This window comes from Rhinichthys klamathensis, unplaced genomic scaffold, assembly GCF_029890125.1.
Source record: "Rhinichthys klamathensis goyatoka isolate OS25496 unplaced genomic scaffold, OSU_Roscu_1.1 h1tg000557l_1, whole genome shotgun sequence".
Taxonomy (NCBI): Eukaryota; Metazoa; Chordata; class Actinopteri; order Cypriniformes; family Leuciscidae; genus Rhinichthys; species Rhinichthys klamathensis.
This window is the reverse complement of record NW_026607025.1, coordinates 1671142-1697500: the sequence shown is the minus strand read 5'-3', so window position 1 is coordinate 1697500 and position 26359 is coordinate 1671142. Positions and strand designations below refer to the sequence as shown.

Genomic DNA, 26359 nt, shown 5'->3' with positions numbered 1-26359 from the left:
CTGAGGAGCAGGAGACATATGCAAATGTTTGCTCTCCATTTAATCGCACTGATTTATAGTAGAAAACAATTGAGATATTAATTAATAATGTGATATTTCTTCCCTAATGCGCCAACTCGCTTGCTGATTTAATGTGCCAAAACGTGCATATTTTTGTTTGCTGATGAAATGCAAAACGCTCTTGTTGGTTTTCATCATGAAGCGCTTAAATGCTCAAATTTGTTTTGAATTAAACACCGCTGTCAGTAATCCAACAATTATATGGTGACAAATAGTTTGTAATATGTGGTTTGTAGATTTCCAGCAGTGATTTATAAATCTGGGGTGGATCCAAACCAGCCTGTGACCGCTTTAAATATTCTGGCTTTATAAATATCCTGCCTGAAAATAGACTCTACGTGAGATGTTGCTAATCGTGCGGACATTACGGCAGAGTGTAAATGAAGCCAAAGCAAAGGCACGCCGTGATTATATTTGCCGGAAATGGCTCTATCATGTAGGAACAGAATTCCCAGGTACCTCCCTGGGTCACGAGGGACCATTGACTCGATCTTTCCTATGGAAAACTGACTCTAGTGGTAATTCCAGATGAGTCCAGCTGATTAGTGCCGCCGCAGGAGGGGCCTGTGGGTGAATCTGGGATTCGCACCCTCGGTGTGGTTAAAGTGAGGCCGTCGTTCCATTTGGGGAATGAAGCGATGGGTTTTTAATCATCTCCGAATTACATCAAACTCTGCAGGATTATCTCCCCTGCTGCCATCTGCCTCTTAATTAAATTGTCTTTAGACTGAGTTTGTCTATTGGGATGATATGGGAGGATCTACCTAAAGGAAATCAATCAAACAACCTCATGATCCCTCCGAAACACTTTTTTTTTGAGAGCTTTGTTTTTCCTCCTGACCTGTAGCTGGTTCCCTTGCCCTGAGTAAAACACTGTTGGTAAAGATTTTCAGCTTATTTCCACTCCAGTGTTTACCAGTGTAGCTTTCCTTATGGCAGTCGTCTCAAACTATGAGATAATCACATAAGTGTTACTTATTTATCCTTAAATCCAGCCCACGAATCAATTTTCATTTTGTGAGATTTGCTTTGGCATTTAATGTGATCTCTCTCTTAAGGGTTGCTATGAAGTAGCCAAATATGTATTTTAAAGGTCTAGGATTTAAATGTAAAAGCACAGTGGGCAGAGTTTTTTCAAATGTCTTAATGCCAAGGACCTGGAAATGTTATGCTCCCTTGGGACAAACCTTCTTCATCTACATATTTTAAAGTTGTGATAGTATTTTTAACGGTAACGGTTTAATACTGTAATATTTCAGTCCTTTATAGTCTCAAATGTCAGTACTGTAGAGTTTTAGAACTGTAAAAATGTCAGAATTATAATGATTATTATAGTTTTGGTGTTTTTGATTTCCCCCCTTCTTTGTTTATATGTGTCCCTTTGGCCCTGTTTTTGGTGCTATTATGGACTTATTATCCAACAATTGCAATAATTGGAACTGGACTTTGCAGCTCTATAAGTGATTCCACTTGATATCCCTTTTTCTTGGTTGTTGTCTGTTGCGGTGCCCTGTAAACAAACTGTTTTTATTGGTGATCTTTTGCACTTTATGAAAAACCAATGTCGATTGTTTGCTCTGATGTAATTTCGTTGTACTTGCAATGACATAAATAAATAATAATAATAAGATTTATGTACTGTATGGTTTCAGTACTGTAGGGTTTCATTGAAGTACTTTCAGTACTTAATACAGTAAAACAGTGCTGCAGAGTTTAATAATGTATTGCTTCAGTGTTCTTCCCTATTGTGACTGATATACGAGTGAGGCGGTTTTTGTCCATGGGGAATTGATTGGATGGTTATGGTTTGCTATTGGTCGATCTCATGTGAGTGACAGGTTGCCCCGCCCTCACTCCACATGTAATGTGAGAAGAGAAGAGATGTTTCTAAGAGGTAAAAACTAATAGCCTGGCTAACGTCAGACCACGTCTCATTGACATTGATAATAACCACATGTTCATTTTCTCGTATTTGAGGCGTGGTTTACGAATGCCCAGAGCCGTTTATTGGGTGCTACGAATGTCTATCAAATGCGCCTGTACGTAGCTCATAGCCAATCGTTTCAATTATACCAGATGACGTGTGTGGAGCGAAAGAAATTAGACGAGGAAGAAGACGATGGGTCAGAGATTTATTTGCGTTCTAAACTACTTAAAACAATATCTAAGGTTGCATTGAGAGCAGTGTTGTGCTAGTTACTAAGAAATAGTAACTAGTTACAGTTACTAGTTACTTCATTCAAAAAGTAACTCAATTACTTTGTTGATTACTTACACCAAAAAGTAATGCATTACTGTTAAAAGTAACTTTTTAGTTACTTAAAAAAAAAAAAAACATTCTTTAATGTTCCCATTAATGCCCTTTTATGCGTTATGGTCTATACAAACACAAAACTGACTTAAACAGAAAGTAATTTTTAAACACTATTTTATTTAAGTCAGACCAGCACAAACTGAATATATCACAAGGATTTCTGAGGTGACTCACTATGACTCGCGATCTTCGCAGTAAATGCGCCAGAGAGAAATGCACATTTCATACAGATTACATAAGCAGAGAGCAGTCTGTAGTCTGTTTTCTTTCGTTTTGAATTGTTCTGTTTAAAAGTAGACATGTCTGTGAGGCAAGTAGGTTACCTTATACACCGAGTTTCGGTTCATTTATGAGACGAGCTCCAGTTCATGCGCTGGCGCCTCCGTTTCGTGATTATCTATCGTCTCCTATATTTACTTCTTATTTATTAAATCCAGGCAATTGGTTGATGAAACATTGATTAAAATTAAGATACAATTAATACAAAATGAAATTCACTTAAAGAAAGGTTTTGTGCTTTCTGTTTGATGTCTCTGTGAAAGTTTTAAAGCATCTTTTAGTGCTGCTTTCAGAGCGCTCACGTCCGTAACGGAGAACTGTCACGTCCGTAACATTGTTTTTTCCTCATAAATGCGAACACTAAAAATAAAATAAAATAAAATAAAATGAATGTTTTGTTCTGTGGAGACTGAGAGCCAACCCTTCTTCATCCGGTGGGTAGTATTACTTTGGTTTAAGCAGTGTAATTCACAGAATTACTAAACAATATTTTAGGCCTATAAAATTCAGCCCGTATAAATGAATGTGAATGTTAAAAAAGTCATCACAACAAACCTATTTCGTGACGACAACAAACAAGCACTCATTTACTATTCCCTTATAGCGAACATCGAGTAGTGCATTATGTAGGAGAAGCGATTTTGGACACATTACATCTGTGTGGTGCGATAACTATTAATCAGTGCTTCGGTTATTAATCAGTGAAGCGTCTACATTGGCTGGGCTAGTTGAGGCGACGCTCCTTCAGATGATGAACGCCCCATCCTTATAAATTTAAATACCTGACCATTACATCAAAGCCGGCTTGTGATGTTCCTGGTCTCTTAACAGGACTGCTACCTGCCCGATCTTCAAGGAGCAAATTACAGTTCGTTGCAGGCATCATTAGTCCACTAAACACGCAGAGCAGTGCGTGCACGAGGGAGAGATCTGAAAAAGTATTTCCATGCATCAATAACTGTGCCAATAAATGTATATAGACAAAATGCACGGTTGTAAAATGTATCTATTTGGTCATTTGAGAGCTCTGATCTATAACGCTGATCCGTTCCTGAGAAACAGCTGATGTTTTCAGCTACATTCTGAATCTGATTTGTGTACAAAGCGTTATAGTAACTCTATCTCTAGAGATGTGTGAGAAAAAAATCCATCTATCCTCACATTTACAGCAGAATCATTGTTCCAGCGTTAGATATTTATGAACCCACTTAGAAGGTACAGGAGAACGCACACATTCTTGAATACTTACACTTTGCAATAATGTAACGTCATTGATCTGTAAAATAGCCTGTGCTGGTTTATTCTATTAGAGTGGTTTGATGGTGGTGAGACGTACTGGCACATACACCAAACTTTCGGCCAAACTGCAAGCTGATCCGCATCCAAATTCTGCTGTCCATCCATATTCTGCTGTCATGCATTTCTTTAATTTGCCTTGTTCATAAGCTAAGTGTTTTTAATTGATCTCACTTTGAGTGTTCATCTGGGCAATTCCGTTTACTGGTGTCGTAATTGAGATGCAGGATAAAAATAGACTATTGGTTTCACACAGATGCTACATGATCAATTCTCATCCCAGCACTGAAGCTGAAGAGGACTCAGTGCACGTACTGTAAGATTCCAGTGCTGTGGGATTTACTGGAAGATTTCAGTGTCCTATGGTTTCAGATTTGTAAGGTTTTATTGCTTTAGGTTTCTGTAGGGATGCGTAGTAGTTTATGCTGTAAAATTTCAGTACTATAATACTATAAAATGTCAGTACTGTAGAGTTTTAGCTCTGTACATATTTAGCATTATACATCATGCGTTTAATTCCTGTAATATTTCAGTGCTTTGTATTCTCAATACCGTAAAATTTCAGTATTGTAGAGTTGTGTTGTATGATTTCAGAACTATCGGCATTATAATACTGTAATATTTCAATACTTTACAGTCTCAAATGTCAGTACTGTAGAGTTTTAGCTCTGTAAAATGTCAGTTTTATCTGTAAAATGTCAGTATTCTAGAATTTTAGCACTGTAAAATTTCAGTATTAAAGAGTTTTGTTGTATGATTTCAGTACTGTAGCGTTTTAATACTGTAATATTTCAGTACTTTACATAATACTGTAAATTGTCAGTACTGTAGAGTTTTACCACTATAAAATTCATTATATTTAGTTTTGTTGTATGAATTTAGTACTGTAACGGTTTAATACTGTAATATTTCAGTCCTTTATAGTCTCAAATGTCAGTACTGTAGAGTTTTAGCACTGTAAAAATGTCAGAATTATAATAATTATTATAGTTTTGGTGTTTTTGATTTCAGTATTGTCCTGTTTTAATACTGTAATTTTCAGTACTTTACTGTCTCAACACTGTAAAATGTCAGTACTGTACAGTTTTAATACTGTAATATCTCAGTACTTTACAGTCCCAATGCAAAAACATTTATGTACTGTATGGTTTCAGTACTGTAGGGTTTCATTGAAGTACTTTCAGTACTTAATACAGTAAAACAGTGCTGCAGAGTTTAATAATGTATTACTTCAGTGACTGTGACTTTTTTGCTGTAGGGTTTCCTTATTGTAAGGTTTGAATGCAGAGCACATTCCTTAGAGAACTTCTGCCTTTGATGTTTGGGTAAAATGTGTTTCATGAAGTGTAAAATCTGAATATTATGCTTGGACGTGGGCAGTCAGCGAGTACTGATAATGTAAACCCTAAAAATGACCTCATGACCCTCAGTCAAAGGTTACAAGCATTGTGTTCTTCTGTCGGATTTACTGAAACAATTCTCTGTACTGTTGAGCCTTGGAGTTTGACAGCACGTGTTGTAAGGCTGAGAAATGTTGAGACCTAATGTGGAAGAGTGTATGATTTCTTTTATTCAGATGGTTTTAATCATTGCAAGGTCTGGAGGCAGGATTTGAACATGATTCTCTGGACACAAAACTCTACATATTATGTTCTGTAACCTGACTGGTGCCCTCAGAGACGGAGAAAAACAGGTCACTCCAAAACTAGTTCAGGGGTTTTTCCATTCAGTGACTACCTTGAAAAAAAAAAACATTTTTGTACAGTTTGCCCTCTTTCCTGTTCATTTTACAAAAATAATAATATATTTTCTGTGCTTTTAATTGGCTAATGTAAATCAATTGAAGTTAATATGTCCGCTGATCTGTGCGTTGTGTTTTGGGGGAGTGGCCACTGTGTTTGTGGGTGTGGCCATTGGCTATTTCACCCACATATATAATTAAGTAGGCTCTGGCCAGGAATGGGAACTTGTAAGGTCTGTAAATAGTTGTGGGTAGTTTTCAAGGGTTATAGTAGTGTTTACAGTTCTGTTTAGTGTTATCTTTTGCATTTAATTATGGTGTTTAATTTGAAGCTGCGTTTCAGAAATGTGAAGTATATAAGCACATTGTTGCTTACCGGTAATAAAATGTAGCTATAAATCTATTGAGAAAACAATGTTCATTTTTTAAGTAAAGTGAACTTAATAAGATGAGGTTTGATTTACTCACTTCACTCATTATGTTAATATATAATATATAGTCAAACTTATATAATGTGTATTTACCTTAAAATAAAAAATATTTTTCTTTTTTTTTCAGTGTAGGCTCCAGCTTTCTCTGACCATGAACCGGTGGTTGTAAAATTAGATGCTGGTAATCCTGTGTGTGTGTGTGTGTGTGTGAGTGAGTGATCTAAGTCAGTGTGGGTAGATATGATTGTTACCAGCACAGCAAGAGAATAGAGAACAAGAGAATGAGATTTTGTTGGTTCCAGATGAGATGAGTGCTGTGCTGGAAACATCTTTTAAAGTAGCTATTGCTGTCTGTGCACTGCAGCCTGCGGCCGGGAAATGCCATCAGTAATACAAAGAGAAATATCTCAACATAGTGTATTGTGTGTGAGCCCAGCTCAAGCGAGCCAAGCCATTTCTCTCCGCTCGCCTCCCTCTCCTCCTCGATCTGACAAGCTCAAATCTGATTGGCTGCTTCACCAAAACTCTCGGAGTGTGCCGGTTTTTGTAGTAGTCATGTTTAACACAGTACTATGGTGATCAAACTACTGAGGAAGACCTATTTTCTTTTACAAATTTGCTCGGTTAGTGGCATCAAATCTTTAAAAGATAAACAGAATTTAGTTTGAGATGAACTATTCACAAGAATAACTACATCATTTCTAAATTATGCAAAGCATTACCAGCATACCAACACATTTTATTATTATTTAATATTATTTTATTATTTAAACATTACCAGCATACAGATACTGCTATGCAACTATGTTAATTATTATTATTTATGTTTTTTAAATATTATTACCAGCATACTATCACCACTGTGTTATTATATGAATTATTGTTATTATTATTTAATACTATTTTATTATTTAAACATTACCAGCATACCAATACTGCTGAGTCATTATATTAACTATTTTCTAATATTATTTGTATTTTTTATTTTATTTTTACAAATCTTTTTATTGAAACTTTTTTTTCCCTCGACTGACTATTTTATAATAGCGGCAAGTACAACAAACTGTGTTTGGTTTCTTAGCATGTTGGTCAGATGGGTGATTCTTGGCCAGAATAATTTATGCTGCTAGTCAAAAGTCTGGCTATGCAAGACACAATGTGGACAATAATCAAAAGTCTGTCTTTTTTTTGTCCGTAGAAGACATTAGTTTCTCCACTAGAGAGTGTTGTGTTGGATTCTGTGCGTCATTTTGACCTTTCTAGCCCTGGAAAGAGGCGAGACGGAGATGGAGAGAGCAAAAGAGCAGGATTATTCTGAAACTGAAAGCCGTTGTGTGTGCAGACGGAGTTTGTGTCACACTGGACTTGTAGATCATATCAAGTGTCGCTCATACGTCAGATTAGGCCTAATATGCGTCTGCCCTCATCACGACGTCCTGTGCCTTACAAACCATTCAGATTTGTCATGCTGTTCCAACATTAACTGTGAAATAAATCATGTGGTTTGGAAGATGCCATTCTGATGTTTGTTTTCTCCTGGCTGACGGCTCTATTCCTGTCGGTCTCATTTTCCCCAGTCACAAAGAATCAGCTGGAGAACCCAACACAGACATCGAGCAACAAATGAGAGTCCAAATTGGCTCTGGCGAGTAAATAAAACAGTTTTACATGGTTTAAGTTGAATTTTAAGAATATAGTTTAACTCTCTCTGAGTGCTGTGAGTGTTTCGAATGAAAGACAGAAACTGTGTACTAAAGAAACATCTGTCGCGACTCATTTGTCTTCTAGACACGTGTATATCAGTGTAAAATTTACCATAATTTTTTTTATCTAGGATTCCTAGAAGATAAAGTTCTAAATGGAACCCGACATGTGCTTCTTATAGAACCTTTTAGGGGTTCCCATGTTATGGATTAAGTTTTAATCAAATTTTTTTTTTTTTTTTTTTTTTTTTTTTATAACATGAAAGTATTATGCAAATATGTAAGGCTTTTCTTCTTAAATAGAACCTTTCTTTAAAATTGAGTCAAGAATGCTATGGGTTCTATATCTATAACTCAATTAAACCAATTTTTTTCTAAGAGTGTAATGTTTTCATTTCATACAATTAAGCCACCAAAACGAATATATTATGAACAGACATCATGATTGGCTACCTTCAAATGACATCATTTGACAAACAACATTTTTAATGATGTTTTAATGCTGATTTATGATATGGAAAATGCTAATTGTTATTTATATATAATTTTAATATATACACACAGTAACATATACAGTATTACATTGCTTTAACTCAAAATAAGTTTTCAACTTTTTTTGTTATACAAGATTCAACTCATTTTTTTAAGTCAGTTTAATGTAAAGTTTGAATTACTTAAACATCCAAGTTGATTGTACTTAAAAAATTAAGGCAAAAGCTTATAAATAATATATTTAAGTTTATATATTAATTACAGCTAAAGCATATTTATACTGTAAATTCACTCAAAAAAGTCTATTTTGGATCCTGGAAACAACTCACAACCTCTCAAATGTTACCGTTTTTCCTATCTTACGACAGGAAGCTCACTCTAAGAACTTGTGGCTTGTTAGCTGACACACGCACACATATTGTAAGGTGTTAAGTGACTCCAATCCTGTAGGTTTTAGTCTCTGCATACCCGTGGCGTCTGCAGAAATCTCTCATAACTCATCTGTTAATGCAGCCCAGTCGGAATAAGACCATCGATCCAGGCATACGTCTGTCTGGGAAATCTCCTGAACGCAGCTTTAATCTGATTTATCACGCCGAGAGGAGCTGAAAATCCTGGGACGCCCATTTACTGAATGCAGTTATGGGTGCGTGTGATGTGCACTGACCCCTATGAATTTAAACAGACAGCTGTTATGTCATGGGAGGCCGTTTGTTTATGCTGCTCACAGCTATTGTGTTCAAACAGCTTCTTCAGGCAGATGCTTAAGGTGCCTGGAAAATTGTTTTTTTAGGCACAGCAATCTGAGTGAGAGCAACAGCGCCCCCATGACCTCATGTGCGGTACTACAGTCAACAACAGCAAAAGAATGATTATTCTGAACATTTTCCTTAGAACAAAAAGATTGGTACATCTGCACAATGAGGGTTTCAGAAGGTAATACCATAGTACTTTGATATTCTTCATATAAAAATGTGAAGTTACTCATTCATTGAGAAAATTTTACCTCAGACATCTTTGACAAGTATGGGAAAAAAGAGACACTGTGACACTTTTAAAATATCTTAGAATATACTATAGAAGAAAGAAAGGCATACAGGTTTTAGGGTGATCAAAATGAACAAACTTTAATTTTTGGGAGAATTGTTTCCTTAAAGCACCCACGTTCGCCACTGTATGGATCAAACTAAGTAGCCTATATGTAAACAAATGGCGTGTGATATTTGGCAATGTTTGTGCTGACTACAGATCTGCAGGCCTATAAATTATTCCTGAGACTTGTACGGCTCAAACCCAGTGATCGACATTTTTATTGATATTGCTTCTCAGGTGCTTTTGAATTCACCGCTATTGCTTTTTGTTCATAAATATGGCGGCTGCGTAAAAGGTCATGTGACCAAAACAGATGAATATTCAATGTTACTGTTCGATTACCACATTTATCTAGCGTTATAAATTGATTATAAGCAATTGTATTGTCTGGGCATATATGCTTGTATTATTCTCAAGTCATTTAGAATAAAACCATCTGCTGAATGAATAAATGTTGGACTACAGTAGTAGCCTACTTCAAAATACTGTGGTATACCCTCATGGTATGTTTTCTGTAAGGGTCTGTTCATTTCTAAGAATGAACATTTAAAAACAAATCATACATGCAGCTTCCTTAAAGGATTTAATATGGAAACCTTATTTAGCCTACTACAGTTACTAAAAATTAAACTGTGGTAAGTAGGCCTACTTGTTAGTTTAAAAAACTGAATTTAAATGTCAGAAAGGATAGGCTTCCTCTTTTACATTCAATATCGATTTATTTCATCATTAGCAAGAACTGTTCTACTGATATTTTGGCGGGAAATGTGCTTCTCGTGGTAAACTGTGAGGAAGAGACACATTTCTTTCAGCATTTGCGTGAGAATCTCTCTCACACGCACGCTTCGCAGCAGTTTATTTGTTCAGGGACATGATGGAGACTGAATAAACGGGACTGGAGACGCGCGCGCGTGTATGTGTGTGTGTGCGCGCCGCGCGTGTGTGTATGAGGTGCTCTCTCTCATTCGGCGCTGGGTGAGTCCAGACTGCAGACCGAATCACTGCTGTGATTTTACTAGGACAGACGGAGGATATCAGAATATCTGTGCGACTCCTTGAGCTCATCGATCACCCGAGAAATGATGATGAAGATGACGATGATGATGTCTGTGATCCTATGAAGAGAGTTTATATGTGCCTATATGAGGATCCTCTGTGATATATGCAGGGTTTATCATACACGGATATATAAGCACTTTCAGCGGTTTTTCTGGACGGATCGTCGCGTTTTATAAGATGAACATATCCACGTACGTGTTATTGCAGCGATATATGATGCTGTAAGTTCGCAACGCTTCCGATTTAATTGTGTGTGTGTGTGTGTGTGACGCGTGTGACAGCCAAAATGTGATATGTATCTTGCATAGGCTTTATAAACACATTTAACAATACATATTATGCATAAACGAAAGGAACATCATTAAATTATGTTCGTGTATGTTCTCTGTGTGTGTGTGTGTGTGTGTGTGTGTGTGTGTGTCTATAATATAGGCTAGCCTATATATATCTACACTTTTTTTTAAATCAGTCAAAAGTGGAAAAATATGCCCCTGTTATGGATTTTTTTTCGATAACTTGATTTGTAATAGTTTCATATGCACACTCTTACAAATAAAGTTTCCAAAATGGGGCTTTTTACTGCGATGCCATTGAAGAACCATTGTTGGTTCCAAAAGAACCTTTCAACAAACAGAAACCAATTTTTTTCTAGTGTGAAGAACTTTTTTTTTTTTTCTTTTTTTTTTTAAAGCTAAATAACTACGATAAAGAACCCTTTGTGGTTCTTTATGAAATCATGGAACCATATGCCAATAAAGAACCTTTCATTTTTAAGAGTGTACTGTAGTATTCAATTTAAGGCCTTCATATCAATGCATAAAATATGAGTTGTTGATATAACATAAGAGGTAGGCTAATAATCCCAGTCATGTGAATTTGTGAATGAATTGGTTGAATTGAAATATTTGACATTTAAAAGGGTGAGAAACATTTTTAGAACGTTATACCATCATAAAATGTAGAAAAACGCCCTTGAAAATCAAATCTAACGGCCAAAGATTTTCGCCTAAGTCAATTGTTGACCTGTGATGCTGGTGAAGATCCATGCAGAAAGGCTTCAGAATGATTGGACAATGATGTGGAATCATCTAAAAGGCTGGTTGAGTACTCTAGAATGAGCAGCTGTCTTTAATAAGTACTGTGCCCATTCAGTGAAGTTGATTTCTGAATTGATCTGATTTGGAATTGAGCATTTGATGGCAGGTGCTGTGTTATCTCTGTCCACACGGCATATTAAATCAGTCTGGGCAATTTCAACCCAGCTGGCTCGGGCTATATTGAGTTGTGTGTGTGTGTGGGCTATCCGTTATGTCTGCTGCTGTTGGATTAGTTCTTCTTATAAATCTCACAGGAGCTGAAAGATTTCCCACAGAAATACTGGTCCAAATATCACTTCCTCCGTGTGAGCTATGGATTCAGGGGCCTTGTGAATAAACGTTGCGTACACATAAAACTTGGAACGCAGGGCTCGGAAGAGTGCACTCGCCGTTTGTTACGCCCACGTGGGCATTTGTAAAAAGCAGGCTTGACGTGACAATGTGCTCACCGTCATGCAAACGCTTTTGCACTTCACTCTCTCCAATGAAAAAAAAAAAAAAAATGTGTGTTTCATTGTGATCGCTGGTTTTACAAATGTAATCAGTGTGATCGACGGCACTCGTGGAGCAATAAAGGCGCCGACGGAGAATCAATTCGCTTTGTGTCAACGGGAAATCACTTTCATTACTCCAGTGTGCAAATAATATGATGTACAAATAGGTACGACCGGTGTCATTCCGTCAGGGCCTGGATGAATCTCGATGAAATTCGTATGTTTTATTTGATGGTAGATGCTATCAGGCTTTAAACTCAAGCTGTGTGACTGGGCTTCTTGATGAACACGTTTGCAGCACAGTGTGATGTGATTTCATCTGTATAGCCAACAAGGTGACCGTGTGTTATTTTTCTATTCACCCAACTCTCAGGATACCCAGCATCTGACTGCCGTCGCCAATCCTCAGGGCGCGAGGTAAACATGTAATACTTTACCAGTAAATGTAAATTCTGTCATTGTTTACTCACCCCAATGTCGTTTCAAAACTCATACGGCTTTCTTCACAGAAGGTGGAACACAAAAAAAGACGCTTTCTAGCTTTACAAAATGGATTTGAGAGCATTGGAAAAGTATCCTATAAGTGTTAGATACGATTTGTGTGCTATATCAGTAAGTGTTCTGTCGTCATAAATAATAAATAAAGCTTCCAAAAGGGGGTTTTCGCTGTGATTTCAAAGAAACATCAAAGAACCATTTTGGGTATTTGGCTGCGTATACAAGGCGGAAAAGTTTTGAAATAAATAGGTGCTATCTGAGTAGAGAAAAAAAGGCTGTTGTCTTCCATTCTTCCAAATGGGTAGGAAAACTTCAACACCCATAATGCACTGGGCATGTTGCCGTCCAAGGCCACTCCCACCAGTCAGGCGATGGATACGCTTACCCAAGTCAAATACCGTCTTGTTCAGTAGGAAATACTTCTTAGGAAACTTTTAGTCATGTTGATGTCGACTTGAATTGTTCCCATTTGCAAGAATTCAAAAGAGTAAACGTTTAGCGGGAGTGAGTTACTTTCGGTTTCCAGTGAAGGATCCAGTGCGTTGTAGGCAGCGGCTGAAGGCTGCAGAGAATCGTAAATATGGAGAGAACTGCGTTAAAATCTGAAAAACCTGGTCAAACTGAATGACCTGAATGCGTGTTTTAGGCCAAAAACTGAAAGAAACTGCCATTCAAAATGCTGACGCGTTCAGGGAAGAAAGCTGTTGCCATAGTGTTCCATTTTTACTATAATTCTGTTTAAAGAGTAGGCAAAATATGATACAATTTTCAGTGAAAAACCTACTCTTACAATATCCGTTCTGTTAATAACCCTCTGAAGATCCGACTGTCCGTGGGCGGAGATACAAGTGTGGAAGTATAATCTGTAGTTTTCATGAAAGCCCCAGAGATGACTAATAAACGTGAATTTCTTGGTCCCGAAAACCAGATCAGTCCAGTTTGGGATTGAATCTTTCAGATTTCAGGTTTTGTGAACTGAATCAACTGACTCATTGAAAAGATTTGTTCAAAAGAATGAATCATTCACAAATCAGACATTGATCAGACTACTCTTTAGAGTTGAATATAAACTAATTTTTGTGTAAATATATAGAAAATAATTTCTAATTTGAAATAACAAAAAAATTGTTCAAAAGAATGAATCAGTCACGAATTAGATTAGAAAAGATTCATTGTAATATAGTGCACACGACTACTTTTGGAGTCTTTTAATTTTGGGGTGAACTGTCCCTTTAAGGAAGTATATGTAGAATTTTTCAAATCTGAATGTTTTATGTACTTAATTTGTGTCTGTCGATTTTTATATTCTTATGCACACAATGGAAATTATGTTTCAAGTTGGATTCATTGAGTTATGTAGTAAAAGAGTTTAAACAGCAGTGTAAAGATCTACCTTCTTAGCTGGGCCGTTATGCAAATGAGCGGGAGGGGCGTGTGAAGGGGAGGAGCTTGTGCCATTGTGTCTTATTGCTGATTACTTCCTGTTTCGCACACACACACACGCTCATTTACCACTGGCTCTTTAAAGTCAAATCACTTACAGTCTCATTGTCAGAGCGAGAGAGAGAAATAGAGCAGCTTACCGCTAATCTTTAAATGAAATGCTTTTTGCCCAGGAGAAAAGCCTCACTGAATAACTATTATTTTATCCATTAGTTTTGCATTAGTTTCCTGAAATTTAAATTGCTGTCTGTTTAGCGAACAGTCAGGGATGGTGGATCCAAATTAAATTATTTTGAAAATCTGTGCGCTGTCAAAGGACTCTTCCTCTCTTCATTGTTACATTAGTGATATTCTCCAGCAAATGTTTAATGCCGCAGCAGCATCACATTATGCTTTAGAAAGACATCCCATACAGTCAAGACATCTTCATAAAGCAACATGAAACTGCATTTATATGTATGATACATGACGGCAGGATTCATGTTTTTATGATGACTCGGAGGATGTTCTGGAAATGAATTGGCAGTAACGAGCCAGCAGAGCTCATTAGTGTTGCAGGGAGAAGATGCTGTAGGCCTGCTGAGTAAATGTTAATCACAATGGAAGACTCTATGGGAACGACTTGGAAATGTCAGGTAGTCGTGCGGCGGGGCCTGGGTTGTGGGTGGTGCTCGTGTTGTGGAAGTGGTTGTTTCGTCTGTCTGTGGGCAGCGCCTGTATTGTGACTGGGCGGTAGGATTGAGTCGACACCAATTTAAACTTAATCGATACCATATAGGCAATAAATAACCTGCGTCAGATGACATGATGTAACTGCAAATTATTTTATTCAAACCCTACAAAGTCATTTTGATTTTGGAAATTTTTGATTGAAAAAAATATATCATGTTATATTTATTTTTAATAAATAAATAAAAAATCCAATTAATAATATAAATAAAATACATCATTATAATTATTTTAAAATATGATAGGGTACATTTTGATTTAGAAAATTTCATATTTTTTAAGAAATAAATAATCCATATGGAAATCTAAATAAAACAATCATTTATTATTATTATTATTATTAAAAAAATATCAAAGGTAAATTGAAATTTTTAGATAGATAGATAGATAGATAGATAGATAGATAGATAGATAGATAGATAGATAGATAGATAGATAGATAGATAGATAGATAGATAGATAGAACGGCAGATAGATAGATAGATAGAACGGCAGATAGATAGAGATAGATAGATAGAACGGTAGATAGAACGGTATATAGATAGATAGATAGATAGATAGATAGATAGATAGATAGATAGATAGATAGATAGATAGATAGATAGATAGATATATAGATAGATAGATAGATAGATAGAACGGTAGATAGATCGATAGATAGATAGATAGATAGATAGATAGATAGATAGATAGATAGATAGATAGATAGATAGATAGATAGATAGATAGATAGATAGATAGATAGATAGATAGATAGATAGATAGATAGATAGATAGATAGATCGTCAGAAAGACATAGATGGATAAAAAGATAGAATGGCAATTAGATTATAAATGACATAAGAGTGAATACAGAATTTTAATTTCCAGTTGAAATATTCCTTTAAACTAACATGTCGCCTAATTCAGTTAGACTAAAATGTTTTCTGAAATTATTAGGCAAGTACTTGAATGTGCTGTTGGTTCTGCAGGCTCACGGTTTTCGTTTAGTTTCTGCAAGCGATATCTTTTGCTTTAACCTTCACTGTCATCACACACAAACATGTGTGGATCGATTGTGAGAGTGGGCGGAGCTTGATGTGTTAATGTGGGCAGAGTTTGATGTGTTAATGTGGGCGGTGCTTGATGTGTTTATGTGGGCGGTGCTTGATGTGTTAATGTGGGCGGTGCTTGATGTGTTAATGTGGGCGGTGCTTGATGTGTTAATGTGGGCGGTGCTTGTATTTTAATTTGATAGTGCTTGTGTTGTCGCTGAAGGCAGTATTGTACTGTATTGTAAATGTGTGTGGAGTACTTAAATAGCCATAGCATGTTAAGTATTTTCGAGTTTGTGTCTCCTTGTGTTGGGGACGTGTGTGTGTATGTGTGTGTGTGTAATCAGTATTCTTCTCAGGCCACTAGATCGATGAAAGCTCAGCAGCTGGTTTTGCTTGCTGAATGAGATGGCAACAACCATCAGGTTTGTGTGTGTACATACGCGTGTGAGTGTAGTGTGTAGTGTGAAGTATACGTGTGTGTATCTTCGAGGCGATTGGCATTTGCGAGCTGTGTTCAGAGTGGTTATAAATTCTTCAGGACAGTGGAGCCGTGCAGTAATGCTGTTTAAAGCTCCGATTAAGGTGTGTTGAAGAGGCTGAGGTAAGCATTCCCAGGCTAACGCTTTGTTTAATTGGATTTGTTTATTCATCAGCAGTCCTGTTGGATTTACTGTGTGAGGTAAACATGCCGATAGCACCAGCAGTTAGCCCAGATCTGCACGAGAGCATCGGCTCAGATAATTGATGTTTCCTTGGAGAATATCGGATGAGGGGGGCGTGTCTTAACAGGGCCGTATTCTACATATTCTGCAGCAACCTTTGCTAAGCCCCGCCTTTTTTGTTTTATTCTCTTTTTGGTTTTTGATGAAAATGTCATTTCATTAAATTTACTCAATATTTCATCATATTCATTCATTTTAGTCACGAGAAAGTGCAAAATTAAGCTAAATATTCAGACATTTGATATATTAGCCAATTATTCTACAATTAATTGATTGTATTTCCAACTATCATTCTTTAAGAAATGTTAGTGCATTGTTAATATCTTGCGGTGTTTTTTTTCTCGTCATATCTTTGCCAGCAGTATATTTAAATTAAAATAATGTTATCTTCGCTTCGTCTTTGATATCAGTGACGAAATAAAACAAAAAAGCTTTGATCGACACTGATAAACACTGTAGTGCATCTATAGATTATTATGGTGAAAGAGGCCCATTGCATTGAGGCCCATTAACCTATGTAGAGATGCCTATGAAGTGTGTGTTCTGTGGTTCTGTAGGATTGATTTACGTTGTTGATTCTCCTCTCTGAATCATTCAGATCAATCGACAGCGACTAAAATAGAAAGCGAGCCGAGGTTTGTGTTCTGAAGACTGGAAAAGAGCGTTGTAGAGGCGGTGGAGTTACAGAGGTCATGTGATCTCAGCCGAGGGTTTGTGTTTCAGGAGACGATGAGTGTGCTGCATTCAGCAGACGCCTGGAGACAGAACACGATTCATGAGCTTGACTGAGAGAGACAGAAAACTGTTGGTGAAAACTGAGCTAAGTGTGTGTTTGTGTGTGTGTGATCCCTGAAAGCCAGTGTTAAAGAGGAAAAAAGAAAGGAGGGGGGTGTGGTCGTGCTCCATTTCCAGATAGATAGACGTGGATGATACAGCTAACATCACAGACAGGAAGCTTGTTGGTGGATGACGGTGTGATATCAAGAGTCTTTCCATATTTGAGACGAATGCAGTTCAACTTCCACTATACGAACTCCCTGATGGATTCGCAGGAAGACTATCGGCTCTATGAACCACATCCTTGCTGGAACAAACCCGGGTCACACAAGCTTAAAGGAATCTTCTGGCTTCGATTGAGCTGTAACGATTCGGAACGGCATTCAGGCACCTTTGACTCAAAAAAAAATATATATATATTGGCATATACAGTATTTTGGATATAGGTTATATTGGATTTTTCAGTCAGATCAAATCTATATATCCGTATGCTCTTGCTCCAGTACAAATATTTGATTGCTCCAGCACAAATGTTCTGTCTCCATTTAGTCGATGTACTCACAAAAACCATTCATTACTTTTTTACTTGTTTTATTGTGGTAAAACTGCTTATATAAAGTTATATCCAATATTACAACTTGAAAGTGCAGTAAGCTATTTCTGAGAAACATTGTTGGTATTTGAAATCAACCCAAACAAACACACGCCTCCTTCATTGCTCCGCCCCCAAAATGCACGAACATGCAATGCAAGAGTTGATGTCTCTTTATCATAGCTGAAGCGAAGCAAAATAAGGCTTCAATGACACTCAAAACTGTCCTGTTACTATAGCTAACATTACAACAACAGCATATCTTGGTTCTGTGAAACAGCAAAACCAATGTTACTCACGAATGAAGCCTCGGCGTCTGTTTTCAGGCCTTCCCGCTTCGGTCTCTCCAGCGCTGGAAAGCTTTTCTAATATTAACGCGAGTCCTAAAGATCTAGCCTGACCAGCACTTCTTTTCCAGTGATATTCCTCTGACCTTCAACAGCGTTTCTCAGAAATCACTTACTGCACCTTTAAAAGAAGGCTCAAACGTACTAAAAACAAAATGTAAGCAGTAATGAGTCGTCTAACCTCGAAAACATGTTTATAGAACATTACGGATCAAATAATAACAGGTTTCTACTGAATAATTTAAAAAAACAAAAAATTAAGCTTCCACATTTATGCAAAGCTTTGACTCTGTTTACTTCCATTTTAAGTGTCACTACAAAATTAGCTTAGTAACCAGTCAAAATCAGTTTCAGTCCAAAAGCCATTCATTATTTGATCCATTCTATTATTCATGTTTAATGAAAAGGAGGGACAAGTGTGAATACATTGTTGTGGTAGTCAACATTATGCTACAAATGGAGCTGAACTTGAACTTAACCTGGAATATTCCTCAAGGTGATCAAGCTGGTTTGTCAGACACTGAAGCAGTTTATATTTAGCAGGTCTAAGATTATCTAGCTTGACCAAGACAGTCTACCAGGGTGAAACCAGGTCCACTAGTCTTATATACCATAAACGACCAGCTAGAAAGCCGGCAGCCACTTCAAGCTTGCCTGGCGTTTCAGGGAATGTCGATCGATGCTGATCGATACTGTTGATGGGCATCAAGGCATTAACATGTTCTGCAGAAAGAGTGTCAAAGCTAAACGTGTCATTTGGCACATTTGTGGATGCCGTTCCCCGTCGTTACTGGTGCAGGTCTGAATATATTTCATCTAAATCAGAGCCAAGAGGGAATCAGGGGGTACAGCGTGAATTTAAAAGAGCTCTTTAAAATGACACTGTAATGAGTCCTCTCTGACAAGAAACACACAGTTATTAAGGAAAATTGTGTGTGGATGAAGAGCATGTGAACAAAAACGAAATCAATATCTGGGTTTGTTTTATATGAACCTTGTCAGAATAGATCTTTAATGTTACATGACTGGAAACTTTTGGATACAGCTATGCTATGTGCTATATTGTGCTTTATATATTCAATGCACAAGATACAAAATCATACAATGGGCCTCATTCACAAGCAAATTTGTGTGTGTGTGTGTATTGTTTGTAAAACCATTTCTATTAAAAAATGACTTTAGGAACAATTTGCACAGAATTTTTTATGAATGAGAATCATTGTGTAATATATACAAAACAGTACGGACAGTTTACATTTCAGACTGATAGATTGTGAATGATTATGATGTGTTTTGACAATGACAATTCCTTTCATTTAACAAATCGTATTTAAAGGGACAGCTCATTTATTAACCCCCATGTCATTCCAAACTTGTATGACTTTTTTTCTACTTGTTATACATTACCATTTCATTTTTTTTACTCTAAGACTGAAATGGGCTTCCATACCCTCACCAATACAATTTTATTTCTTACATGGGTCATAAACGGAGAAGTCCAATCCAAGCGGCTCTTTTCCATTATATAGCAAATGTAGTTCAGTGGCTATAAAGCTCCAGAATGTGAATGATGACATCATTTGAATTTATGGGCAAACTGTGCATTTAACATAGTGTCAGACTTACCTTAGCAAGCCTAGCTATCATTTTATTATCAAACTTTTGTGAAACTGTTTTAATTTGTTTGAGAAAATGTGTTTTTAGATTCATAAAGAGAGCGCCAATAACTACAGAAACCTCAAATGACATCTAATCAAGTCAATACGGGGATGAAATTACTTTATGAACCGGTAATCACGCTCTGTGTGCAGGAAGAGGAGGCCTGGAGATGTGATGCAGAAATGCATGCTGGGAAATTGATTATTTGAATTGCATCTGCCAAACAGAGATGTTAAGACTCTGTGATGAGTGTCAGTCTGATCCATCATGGGCAAATTCACATGCTCATGACCAACAGGTTTCCCTCTTGAACTGTTTTCTAGTTGAATATTAAAATATAATTAATTCCTGTGATGCAAAGCTCCAGTCTTCAGTCACATGATCCTTCAGAAATCATTCTAATATGCTAATTTGCTGCTCAAGAAACATTTACAACGTTGAAACAATCATTGTTATAAATAATAATGAAATAATTATTCTGCTTAATTCTTTTGTGGAAATCATGATTTATTTTTTCCAGGATTGTTTGATGAATAGAAAAGTTGAAAAGAACAACATTCATTTGAATCTTTTGTGACATTTATCAATATATTTAATATCACTTTTGTTCAATTTAATGCGTCCTTGCTAAATAAAAGTATTTATACTAACCCTAACCATTTCTTAAAAAATTAAAATAAAAAGACTTTCCCCACTGACCCTAAATTTTGAAATTTTCAGTTTTGTCCTCAAAGTTATAGTTACACACAAACTGATATGGAATGACCGTATAAGACACTAAATGGCTTCTCACACTGCACTTAAAGGGACAGTTCACCCAAAAGATTTTGTCATCATTTACTCGCCCTTAAGTAGTTCTAACAGTTGACGGTAGCCATTGACTTCCGTAGGAAAAAAATACTATGGAAGTCAATGGCTACCATCAACTGTTTGATTACCTGCATTCTTCAAAATATCTTCTTTTGTGTTCAACAGAAGAAAGAAACTCTAACAGGTTTGGAATGAGAGTGAGTAAATGATGACAGAATTTTTTTGGGTGAACTATCCCTTTAACCCCAGGTTAACCCCATTGCTTTTAACCCCGCTTATAATTTACACTTATAATTTAGATAAGTTTTTATTTTGTGACGATAAACCCGCATTGTCACAGAAACACTGCGTGTTGAATAAACAACGCTATCTCACGACCAATTCGTCCGAATTTGACGAGTGATTAAAAGATGGCTAATTCGTACGAATTCGTACGACCTCATTCGTACGAATTTGTACGATTTGTCTAAACCCACGTGATGGGTAGGTTTAGGGGCGGGGTCAGGGGTATGTCATTCGTACGAATTCATACGAATTGGGCAACTCGTCAAATATGTACGTTTTTAGCAAAAATCTTACTAATTCGGACGAATTGGTCGTGAGATCGGGTTGGAATAAACAGTGGTTTCAGCGTTTGAGGTGAAAAATGTTAGCCTGGGAAAACCCAGACAACTTTCTCTGAAAGTTAGTCTGGCAAAGAGCTCATTCAAGCCCATTTCCAATCCGCCGAAATCGAGGCACCAATCAGAAACGTTGGGGCGGGATTTACACGATGACAACAGCGCTGGGATTTTGAAGCAGATTTTGTAGCCTACATTACAAAGATGGATGCCGCCGTCGAACATCACTCGTTCGAATCAGCTATCGCGTCTGTTTTAAGCGATTTGAACGTTTCCTTTTTGTTAAAAACCGAGCAAAGAACAACACTCGGAGATGTTTCTCCGCCGCTCTGCATACGTCATCTCCTTCATCGCTCTGATTGGGTTTAGGTCTATCCGCGACGTCCGTTGGTGACGCCCCTCTGGAAATGATTTGTCTATGACGCTTTGCCAGACCATAACTCAGTTACAACTGAGAATGGTCTGGTTTTAACCAGGCTAGAAAAAAATGTCAAATGGGTGGCAGAAAATGCAACAATTGGAGTGAAGAAACGACAGGAAAAGACAGGAAACGACAATTGGAGTGAAGAGACTTTCATTCTTTCCTTTTATAGTCCGAAAAGTCCATTCAGTATATGAACTTAGTACAGTCAGCAATATATATAAAATGAGGATGCGCAATGCTTGAGCCTTTATGTAAACAGGTTGTGTGCTGCTATCGTCCAATCAATGACTCTGACACTGCAAATATGCAAATAAGGATGTTAACCCAGGTTTTAGAAAGACCAGGGTTACCTATTTCAAGTGTGAAAAGCCCTAAATTGATGGATACTGTTGTATAATACATAATACGCACTAGGACATCCTCTGTGTGTGTGTGTGTATTTGTGTAAGTGGGTTTCTCAGTTCATTCTATCTCATGACTCATTCACTGTTCCCCAAAGCGTCTCTCTTTTCATTTATTCAGAGAAGAAAATAAGTGTGAGAGAAATTTATTTAGCTAAAAGGGAAGGAGCGCATATGTTTTCACAGACAGGTGTTACTTTAATGCGGGACCTAGAACGAGGCGACCGGTGGTGTCCTTTTACACAGTTTTTCAGAATCTACTTCAATAGATATCATTCTTTTCTTTCCGTGCATATGTGTTACGTAACTTCAGTACATAACCCGTGAAAGTCCACTAAATCATTTTCAGTCCCTGCTGTCAGTTTGTTCCCTGCTGGAAATCCAGGTCGATGTTTTGGAACATGCTAGCTGGTTATTAGCTTGTCCAGCTAGTAGCTCGTCCAGCTAATGATTAAGTAGAAGCCAGCTACCATCTTTCAAAACAAAGATAGCTTGTTAAGTTGTCGGAATTAGCTTGATTTGAACATATTCCCCCAGGATGAAGCATTGTAGACACACTCGTTAGGTAAAAAGGCACTATTTGACCCAGTATTTGTGTGTGTGTGCTATATATAGGCAAGCATCACTATTGTTATTGTTAGTACTTATCAGATTTTCCAACCATAACTTGCTTAACTCTTTCCCTCCCAGCATAACAGTGAAAACACAGAAAGCCGGAAATCTCTGTCAATGGCAGGGAAATAGTTAATTTGCACTACATACAGTATAGGGCCCTATTAAATCTGTTATAATTGTGTGTATCTCATAGTTTTATCAAATGAAATTGTGAAATGCCCATGAAGTGAATCTAAGAGCAGCTAAAATGGAGTGTCCTTATGTAGTGAGACTACAGATTAGGAAAACACAAGTAGAACAAGCAGACTTCATATTTCAGTAGTCTTTTTGCGGTTTAATATTCACAGACACTAGTCCATATGGTGATCTGTATAAGTGTACTGCCCTACTTTTGATTTATTCATCCAAATTGTGCCAAATTCTGTGACATTCCACGTTATATTGTAAATTACATTTTTATGACTGGGTGGATTCTACGATTTCATTCTGGTTTTCCATATTGCAGAAATCATAAGGCCTTATACAAAATGACTGACTGATGCCTCAAATTCAGAAGGAAAAGTGTGATATTTATTTAGAAAATGTAAAAATCTAGTTTTGTGTGCAGGTCATTAGTACAAGTCATTAGTTTGGCAACGTGCTAACGTCAAACTCTATCTGAATCAACTGTGAGTGCAAGTCCCTTTAAGGCAAGTGCATTCACTTAATGGCCAGGGAGGGATTGTTAATGGAGTTTCTGCCCATTAAGAGCGTATCAGATCAATTATTACGAGGCTCCATTTCGGTTAGGTTGCTGCCCCAGTTGTAGACAATAGACAGTGAGGCTAAGGTTTGCAGTCTATCTTATGTTTGTGCATCTACCCTGTTTGTAAGACTCGTCTCACATCCAGCGAGAAAACCTGCCCTGTGTGATTGATTCCTCAGCGCTGAGATGTCTGGTGTGTTGGACCTCGTTATTCCTGATTCCAGCTGCCGTTCTGGGCTTGTGTTGATGCCTCTTCTCCTGTAGCTTCAGGGTCAATGTGTCTCCCTCCCCTCAGACAGAGAAAAACAGAGGATGACAGAGCAGAGAGAGTGAAACCGGAGATGTTTGAGCTCTGAGGAGCTGTTAGAGCTGTAGGATGGAGCTGTTTTTTTCTGGGAGGAGATGTTTTTAGAAGGTCAGATCTGAAGCTCTGAATATGAACCTTACTGTTTGCACTCCCTGAACCAGAGTTACTTTACAGACAAAATAATAGCAGAAAGGGCGAGGAGAGGTTCTCTAATGAGGGAACACTCAGTCACACTCTGGCGATTCTGCAGCAAGTGCAACAAATAAATGAGCAGATTCAGTCACGGACCATAAGAAGTGTGTGTGTGTGTGTGTGTGTGTGTTTTCTGAATTCCAGACTTGTTTCAGTCTTGAACACCGTGTTCTTAACACGAATGTTTTAAGTGAACCATACAATCTCTTTCCTGACACTTGTTTTGCAGTGAAATGAAGCCTTTCTATTGTAGCACAGAGATGCGACTGATTTGCTGGTTGTTTGTTTCTCAAATACTGTCTTTAAAGGCCCAAAGGAACATTTTGTTGCTCAGGATGTGATTTCAGTGCTACTAGCGTCACCAAACGGAATTGTAAAAAATAACGAAACGCATTTCCTGAACACTCCCCTTGTCTTCCATTGCTCTGACAAACAGATAGCCCCGCCAAACAGATAGCCCCGCCAAAAACTCACGCCATCGGTTGAGTCACTATTGCTGTACCTTAAAAATCATAAGGAGATTAGAATAGACACTAATGAGATAATTAATCACATACAGTTGAACTGCAATGCTATAAAATTAATGGATGGTAGCTTGGATCGTTTTTTGGAATTTGGAAATTGATGAAGAACATTTGAGGTCATATTGAGATCATTAACTTTTGATTGCAGTCTTGTTAAATCTAAGCACATTCAGAGGCATTTTTGGGATCTATTCTGTAACTCTAGAGGAGAAATCTGTGACATTACTTGGATCTTTTTCTCAGTAGAAACATTATTATCACTATTATTACTAGGAGAAACAATAGAGTTGTTTTCTTTACCCATTTAAAAAAATGCAGAAATACTTATTCATAATTAAAAACAGAGAGATTTTTGGTCATGAAATGAATTGGCAAACAAAACAGTACTTGATGTTTTGGTGAACGGATTCAAGAGATTTAAGTCACTTGGAAGACTTAGTCTTCTACATAGTGACAGCAGAGCTTCATTAAGTCAATTAATCAGACTGATTTACGGATGAGCCGGAGTTGTGTTATTCTCGTCCAAGTGTGTGTTTAACTTTGTCCTGTGAGGTGTCCGTGTGCTGAACTGACCTACATGAAGCTGAGTGAAATAAGTCCACCTGAATGTGTGTTGGTGCACGTGTGTGTGTGTGTGTGTGTGTGTGTGTGTGTGCAGGATTAGTGAACTGGCTGATTCTGAACTAGATTAGACTCTTAGCGTGCTGCTCCTATAGCCGTGACAGATGTGAGGAGGATTCTGCTACTCAGGTATTTAGCTGCCGTCTTTAAGTGGGATTGTTGCCGCTGGGAAACACCGTCCTGTTCCAGACTGCAGTTATTCGCAGTCTTACTGTGATAGATTCAGATGTATCATAAATATATAATAGTAAATGATGCAACAGATGGAAATGCAATCATGTCAGAATAGAGATGCAGCAGCACCATGTTTATTACGAACTGTCTCGCCATGTTGCTTTACAAATCACCTTTCAGCTTTTACACACTAACTTACCACGTGACTTTACATGCTCCCTCACTGCTTTACTTTACACACTACTGTACTGTACTGCATTACTTTACACACTGCGGCATCACATTGCTTTACCCACTACAACTCTCCATTATTGTAAATGCTACCTCTGTTACATATTTCTCTGCTGTGTTTCTTTGCACATTTCCACACTGTTACTTTACACACTACACACTTATATTATATTATTTTTTACACCACATTATAGTATTTTACATGTTACCAAACTGTATTATTTTAATTTACAGTACTTCTTACCTGTTACTTTACATGATAGTTTGCTGCATTACTTTACACACTATCACAGGGTTACTTCACTGCATTATTTTATTTTACACACTAACTTACTGCATTATTTTGGTACCTCTCTTTTACATAGTTTGATGTTAGTTTACACGCTAATGCAGCAAGTTGTTACCAAACTGTATTATTTTAATTTACAGTACTTGTTACCAGTTACTTTACATTAGTTTGTTGCATTACTTTACACACTACCACACTGCATTATTTTAGTCGCTGCCTCTCTTTTACATATTAGTTAGCAGTGTTGCTTTACACACTATCAGTTACTTTACACACTAATGCAGAGTTATTTTACATGTTACCAAACTGCATTATTTTAAGTTACAGTGGCTCCTTTTTACCTGTTACTTTACATGTTAGTTTTTTTAATTACTTTACACTCAACTTCACCGTATTACAATACACATGATCTAATTTAATTTTAGTTTACACACTACCTTACTGGGTATTTTACGTTCTACCTCTGTTACTTTACATAGTTTGCTGCATTACTTTAGTAATTAATTCACCACATTAAAGTACAAACTACCTCACGTCATTCATG

At 37.2% G+C, this 26359-nt stretch overlaps 1 protein-coding gene across 2 annotated transcripts in view; it reads left to right on the top strand.

Moving 5' to 3' along the window:
- lingo1a (leucine rich repeat and Ig domain containing 1a) overlaps positions 1 to 26359 on the top strand; it is an 80105-nt gene that overhangs the window by 47807 nt on the left and 5939 nt on the right. The window contains exon 1 of one of the 2 annotated variants that reach the window (XM_056239208.1): positions 10361 to 10688. The exons of the other annotated variant lie outside the window; for it this stretch is intronic. The gene's annotated coding sequence lies outside the window, so the exon portion shown is untranslated. Of the gene's footprint in view, positions 1 to 10360; positions 10689 to 26359 lie in introns of those variants that run through there. 2 annotated transcript variants of the gene reach the window in all.